At 37.3% G+C, this 6966-nt stretch overlaps 1 pseudogene; it reads right to left on the minus strand.

The window, feature by feature from the left end:
* Positions 1–526: 526 nt before the first annotated feature.
* Positions 527–3545, minus strand: LOC138161210 (protein TFG pseudogene; annotated as a pseudogene).
* Positions 3546–6966: the final 3421 nt, after the last annotated feature.

The following is a 6966-nucleotide window of genomic DNA, read 5'->3' on the forward strand; positions in this document are numbered from 1 at the left end:
GATAATGTTTGCAGTCTAAAAACTACATCTAATATCTTTTGCCCCATTTTACACTGCCATTTTTACTGCAGAAGTGGAAAAGAGACACTCATTTCCTAGTTCTAACATGGCATTAGAACAAATGAAATCTTTTTTTGCAGCTCACATCAACATATCTTATTCACAACTTGCTCCTGAGTCTTCTTATAAAGTGTACCTTCAATTATTGTCTAACAATCATCATGTTTACATACCAGTCACACATCAAAAAAAAAACTTTTAAAATTTTAAAATATTTCTTTTTTTTATTTAATCATTTTATTAGCCATTCAATGTCAATGTTACCATCTTTACATAATACCTAGTTTTTATCTCAAAGGGATCTAATTTAGTACATCATATTAAGAGTAAAAACAAGCCCGAGGATATGGAGAATATGGCTAAATCTCAACCTATCTAACATTGTAATAGCCTCTGGTCAAGGCAAGCTAGAATTCAATCACTTTACATGCACTTAGTGTTTCAAAACAACAACAACAACAAAAACAAATAAACTAGGAAGCTGATACAATTTAAAGCTTTGGGAAATGAAGATCTGTTTTGGTCTTTTATTCCAGGAAATTATACTTTCAATTAACAGCAACAGTGATACCATAAAGAATGCTCTCTCCCTTTTTTTTCTGAGTTTCTGAAATTTAAAACAAATTAAAAGTAGTATTGAGTCTGTTGGGATGGAAAGTAGCTAACAGCTGCATTTACCTTTCTCGTAATCAGTAAGTAGCTGAGTTTCCCTTTTGATAACCAGGTCCAGGCTGGGTGTAACCCTGAGTAAAGGGAGGACGGTTCCATGAATAAGGCTTAGACCCACTTAGAGGAGGGGTCATAGTACTTCCAGGAGGTGGCATATAGCCAGCTCTTGGTTGATAGGCACCTGGTTGACTTCAAGTCATTCCAGGTTGAGAGGCCGGGGTATAACTGGTAGGCTGAGAAGCTTGAGTAGTGTAATTCTGTGCAGGGTAATTGCTTGCCTGCTACTGATGAGGGTAGTTGTTGAGGCTGTCCAGAAAAGCCAGGAGCTGGGGGCTGGGAAGTTGGTTGCTGAGCATATCCTTGGAATTGTTGAGGAGGTTGGTGACTGTAGCCTGAATACTGCATACCATATTGTTGTGGAGGCTGAGCCTGTGGCTGCTGAGTACCATAGCTGGCCTATTGCTGGTGCTGTTGATACATCTGACCTTCAATTTGACCTACCTGTGTCTGAGCTCCTGTATATGATGGCTGTTGTGGCTGAACACCTGGTGGGTGAGCTGCAGATGAGGAGGAAGCAATGCTGTCTGGTGTTCCAGAACATTCTTCTGCAGGAGCACTGGGTGGTCCTGAAACCTGATCATCTGTCAGACCAAATGCTGGCATGACATTTTTGTTGATTTCATCTTGATTTTTTAATGGATCAAAAGCAGACATACTTGCTGCCATCACTTGGGTAGACTGTTTGCCTGAAGAATAAGAAGCAGTGGGTCTTTCTTCCCTACTATGCACAGCATCATTTTCAGGGAGACTAGTAGAAGTCCAGGTTCAACAGGTGGTTCTAAACAATTCAACAGACGATTCACTTTGTTTCGAAGCTCCATCAGTCCTCTACAGAGATATTTTACCTGACTTGATTCAAGAGGCCTTGGTTGCCCATTAACAAACAGTGTTAGTTTCAATATCCTTCTACACTAAATTGCAAAGTAAAGATCAGAACTATTGAAAATTGTTATAAGATCTCCATCTTCATCTTTATACTTTATTGTAACTTCATCATTACTCAGAAGTTTTCCCCGGAAAATTCTTTGCATCATCAACACTAACTCATCATAGGTAATGTCTTCATTATGAATGGGAATTCTCCGAATATCTTCCCCAAGCTGAGCTTTAATAATCAGCTTTGCACTTAAATCCAACTGCCCATTCCTAGTGGACTACAGGATGTTCTACAAAACTTATTCTTGAGGCCGCCACCACCACCGTCGCCTCAGCTTTGCTTCTCCTCCGGTTCTGTCTCTGAGGGCAGCGCTGGTGCTGAGGCTGCCAGGGCGTCTGGGGAGAGGCTACCATATGTCATGTTTGGCCTCTGCGGTAAATCGCCCTCTGGCTCGAGCCGGCCTCCTAAAATAATATTTCTTAAGATATCATCCTTTTTGTCTAAATATTGTACCCATTTTAACCTTACTTGAGTATATAGTGGGAGATGTTGGCCTGCACTTACTTTTTGCCAAAGTGCTTTCCAATTTTTCCAGCAATTTTTGTCAAATAGTGAGCTCTTGTTCCAAAAGCTTGGAACATCACATTTCTCAAACAGTAGATTACTATGGTCATTTACTCTACGTAAAATTAGGTACTATGAACTTACTCTATTCCACTAAAGCACCAATTTATTTCTTAGCCAGAAGTAGCTCTTCTACCTTTGCTATAACTAGCATTTCTAATAAAATACTGAATAATAGTGGTAATAATGGTCAGCTGTGCTTCACCTGTGATCCTGCTGAAAAGGCTTCTAGCTTATCACCATTACAGATGATGCTTGCTGATGGTTTTAGATAAATATTACTTATGATTCTAAGGCTAGCTCTATTTATTCCTATACTTTGCAGGGATTTTAACAGGAATGAGGGTTGCATTTTATCAAAAACATTTTATTTTGACTATTGTGACAATGCATTAGTGTAGTAATATACACACATCTCCAACATTTATCATTTCCTTCTTTGTGATATGAGCAAATCTGCTAGGTATGAGGTGGCATCCCAAAGTTGTTTAAATTTGCATTTCTCTAACCAATAATGATTCATAGCATTGTACCATATGATTACAGATGGCTTTAATTTCTTTATCTGAAAATTGTCTGCTCACTTTCCTTGATCATCCATCAATCATAAAATAATTTGCCTAGTTTATCATATTGTTTGCTTTAAAATGTGTGATCCATGATAGTTGAATTGTTTCTTTCTGGCTGCTTACATTATTTTATCCTTGACCTAGGAGCCTTGGAATTTGGCTATAATTTTCCTGGGATTTGTGGGGTATATATTTAAGAAAGTGATGTATATATTCATTCTATTTCTATTTTACCTTCTGCTTCTATATTATCAGAGTAGTTTTCCTCAATAATTTTCTGAAATATGATGTCTAGGTTTCCTCTTTGATCTTCGATTTCAGGTAGTCCAATAATTAAATTACCTCTCTGTGATGAGTTTTCTTGGTCAGTTTGTTTTTAAATAAAATATTTCACATTTTGTTCCATTTTTTAAATTATGATTTATTTTTTTATTTATATATTGATATCTCATGGAATCCTTTGCTTCTAATTGCTTAATATTAATTTTCATTGAGCTATTTTCTTCAGTGAGTACCTCTTTTTCAACATGGTCAATACTTTTTCCAAAAGAGATTTTTTTTTTCTTCAGTGGACTTTGTGCCTCTTTTACTATTTGATCTATTTCTTTTTTTAGAATTTATGTTCTTCAGTTTTTGTTTGCTTCTTTTACCAAATTGTTGCCTTCGTTTTCATTATTTTCTTGCATCACTATCATTTCTTTTTTCCCCCATTTTTCCCCTACCCATCTCATTTGCTTTTTATAATCTTTTTTTTAACTTCTTTAAGAATTCTTGTTAGATTTGTGTCCAATTCACTTTCCTTTTCCTTTAAGGCTTTTCCTATGGCTCTTTTGACAACATTGTCTTCTAAGTCTCTGTCTCGATCTTCCCTGTCACCATAGAAATAATTATATTTTCAGGTTCTTTTTTGTTGTTTGCTCATTTTCCAGTCTATTTCTTGACTTTTAAGTTTAAGTTGAAGTCGGGCTCTGATTCCCAGACAGAGGGGTCATTGTCCCAAGATTCACATTTCATGAACTGCTCTTTTCTGTACTAATTCTGAGAATTTAATTTTCAGTGCTTCCAAGGAAGTATGATGGTCTTTACCCAGGAAGTGACTTTTTTTTCCCTCATAACCACAAGCCCAAATGGTTCTCTTGGCTCTGGAACTTTGAACAGATCCTCCCTATCCTACAGTTGCAAGTGCTAGTGTTCCTTTCTGTCTTAGACCTGAGATGAGGATTCCTTCTACCTTGTCAGTATTTGTAAGCATTCCTCTCCACATTCGAATTTTGACTAGAGGCCCTGAACCCATGTGATCACAAGTTCTAGTGCTCCTTTTGGCTCCATAAATGTTACTTGGGATCCTTGTTCTCCTTTATGCACAAGCCTTAATACTTCTTTATGTAGAGGAACTGTTCTCTGGGCCTAAACACTATCCTGTTGTGACAGACTATTCCTGCTGACCTCCTAAGTTATCTTAGGCTGGAAAATTGCTTCACTCCAACCTTCTGTTTGTCCTGCTGCTCCAGAATTCATTTTTAGACATTATGTTACAGTTGTTTAGAGTCAGATATGTAAGAGTTTGAGTGAGTTCCTGCTTCTATGCTGACATCTAAGACTCATACTATTGACAATATATGATTGATAGCCTACATGAATAGAAAAAAATAGTTAGCATTAAAAGCAGCTTCTCCTTCCACCTGGTGACTAGTAACCCAGCATGATCAAGACAGAAAAAAGGAAAATAGACTATCTCTTTGTTAAATATCCTTTTACTGCCCTGTTTAAGTAAATCTCTGTTAAGTATTAGTTAGAATATGAGTATTTTACTGAATTTCAATTTTATTGAATTTCAATATATAAGCAACAGTCTGGCCAGAATCATTACATAATGTCAATTGTGTAATTGGAATTGTGTAATGCCAATTGCCTGTCAACCTCTTTATAAATTACTCCAATCTTAGGTAAATTCTGCATGATGAAAAATAATATAGTTTATGCTTCTAAATGTCTCTCTTTTTAGTACTATGCTTCAGACTCAATGATCCAGTATTGCCCAGTCTATCTTTTCAGTCTTTTGGCCATTAATAAGTCAGAACTTTTATTGTTTGGTTTTGTACTTTTTATAGTTTATTGTTTAGCTTTATTGTATAGTTCAGTAAGGGGAGGCAATCCTGGCCCTCTACTCTATATACATAATGCCTCATACTACATTACCAAGTACAACTCATTCTATAGGATGCAGTACCACTATATATTACTATCTGCTCTTCAAATTGGTCCTTGTTTTCTATGCTTTATCATTTTTTCATGCTGTGACATTCTCAGAACCCTAATTTCTATTACCTGATAGGTCAATGGATTTTCAGGACACACTATCAACACTGACAATACATCATTAGCAATTCTATGCCATTTCCTACAGGTTTCATGTTGCACCCATCTTGAACTCTACTATAAGAGATGTCCCCAAAAATTTTATTTTGAACTCTATGAGAACAGTGATGATCATGATGTGCTGTTTGTATTCCCACATCTGACTTATGTGATTGGTGCCCTTTTCATTACCCAGTTATGTGCATTCACTTGCTGCTTCATTTCTCCCTCATGTGTAATCATGCATAAAATCTAGGTAAATCACTTAAGGTCATTGGGTCAAATCACAGAAGAACATTGGGAGTAAAATAATACATGAATTTTATGAAAAATTAAATATATCTGTAATTAGCTGAAACATGCTCTAGAAATAACACATATTCAAGGAGGGGAGCAAAGATGGCAGAATAAAAGCAGAAACTTACTTGAGCTCATCCCCAGATACCTCCAATATCTGTAAGAAATTTAAACAAATTTTAGGGCTACAAAGCCCACAAAATGACAGAGTAAAATACATCTCAAGTTGAGGACAGACTGGTAGGGTGAAAGGAAGGTTCTAGCACACTAGGCTGGGATGAGACAGCAGTCTTGCATGGGCCATGCAGGAAAAGACTGGGTCAGAGGAGACATCAGGGTATTGAATCATCTTCAGAAGAAAATACAGATTCCAGACTTCTCAACCCATAAACACCAAAGAGAAAGTAAAAGGTCAGTGGGGAAACTGTATTGGACCTGGGTTTGGTAAATACAAAGAGAAGAGTTTGGTCCAACTCCTCCTTCCAGTGGGATAGAGGTGCTGGTGGTGGAAGTTGTGGCCACAGCAACAATAGTAGCAGTGGAAGCAATGGAAGCAGTGTCAGCAGCTGTTTCTGGGTTCCAGGCCCACAGATAAGAGGGGCATGAAACAATTGACTAAAGGACAATTGGAGGAACCTCTTTGCTGATGCTGAGGCAGGATTCCCTTGCTTTGTCCTGCTTGGATCTGGGTTGCAGTCTTGGGTGGCAGTCCTGGGGTAAGGTGTGTTGGTGTGGAAGAGCTTGTTGAGGACATGGAGAAGGCCATCCCCCCTCATAGTTTGAGGTATGTGCCTAGAAGAAGCTCTAACAACAATGGTGAGAAACCCCAGAATTCTGGGACATCACATTCTCCATTCTGAAGGCAGTGTTCTATCATGGTAAAGAGCTCAGACTTCAAGTAATTGACTGGCAAGATGAGGAAACACAGGAAGAGAAATAAGACAATAGAATAATTCCGTGGTGACAAAGATCAAAATATAGAACCAGAAGAAGGCAACAAATCAAAACTCCTGTGTCAAAAGCCTTCAAGAAATATATGCATTGGTCACAGGCAATGGAGGAGCTCAAAAATGATTTTGAAAGAGAAGTAAAAGAATGATTGGGAAGAGAAATGGGAGTGATGGAAGAAAATTATGAAAAACAAGTGAACAGCTTGCTAAAGAAGACACAGAAAAATACTGAAGAAAATTACTCCTTAAAAGTAGACTAACTCAAATGGCAAAAGACGTCCAAAAAGCCAGGGAGGAGAAGAATGCCTTTAGAAGAAAACTTAGCCAGATGGAAAAGGAAGAATTCAAAAGCTCACTGAAGAAAATAATTCCTTCAAAATTAGACTGGAGCAAATTGAAGTTAGTGCCTTTATGAGAAATCGAGACATTATAAAACAGATCCAAAATAATGAAAAAAAAAAATAGAAGGCAATGTGAAATACCTCAATGGAAAAAACTACTG

Source organism: Petaurus breviceps, unplaced genomic scaffold, assembly GCF_028583685.1.
Source record: "Petaurus breviceps papuanus isolate PSGF00001 unplaced genomic scaffold, PetGlider_PUasm1.0 184, whole genome shotgun sequence".
NCBI classification, from domain to species: Eukaryota; Metazoa; Chordata; class Mammalia; order Diprotodontia; family Petauridae; genus Petaurus; species Petaurus breviceps.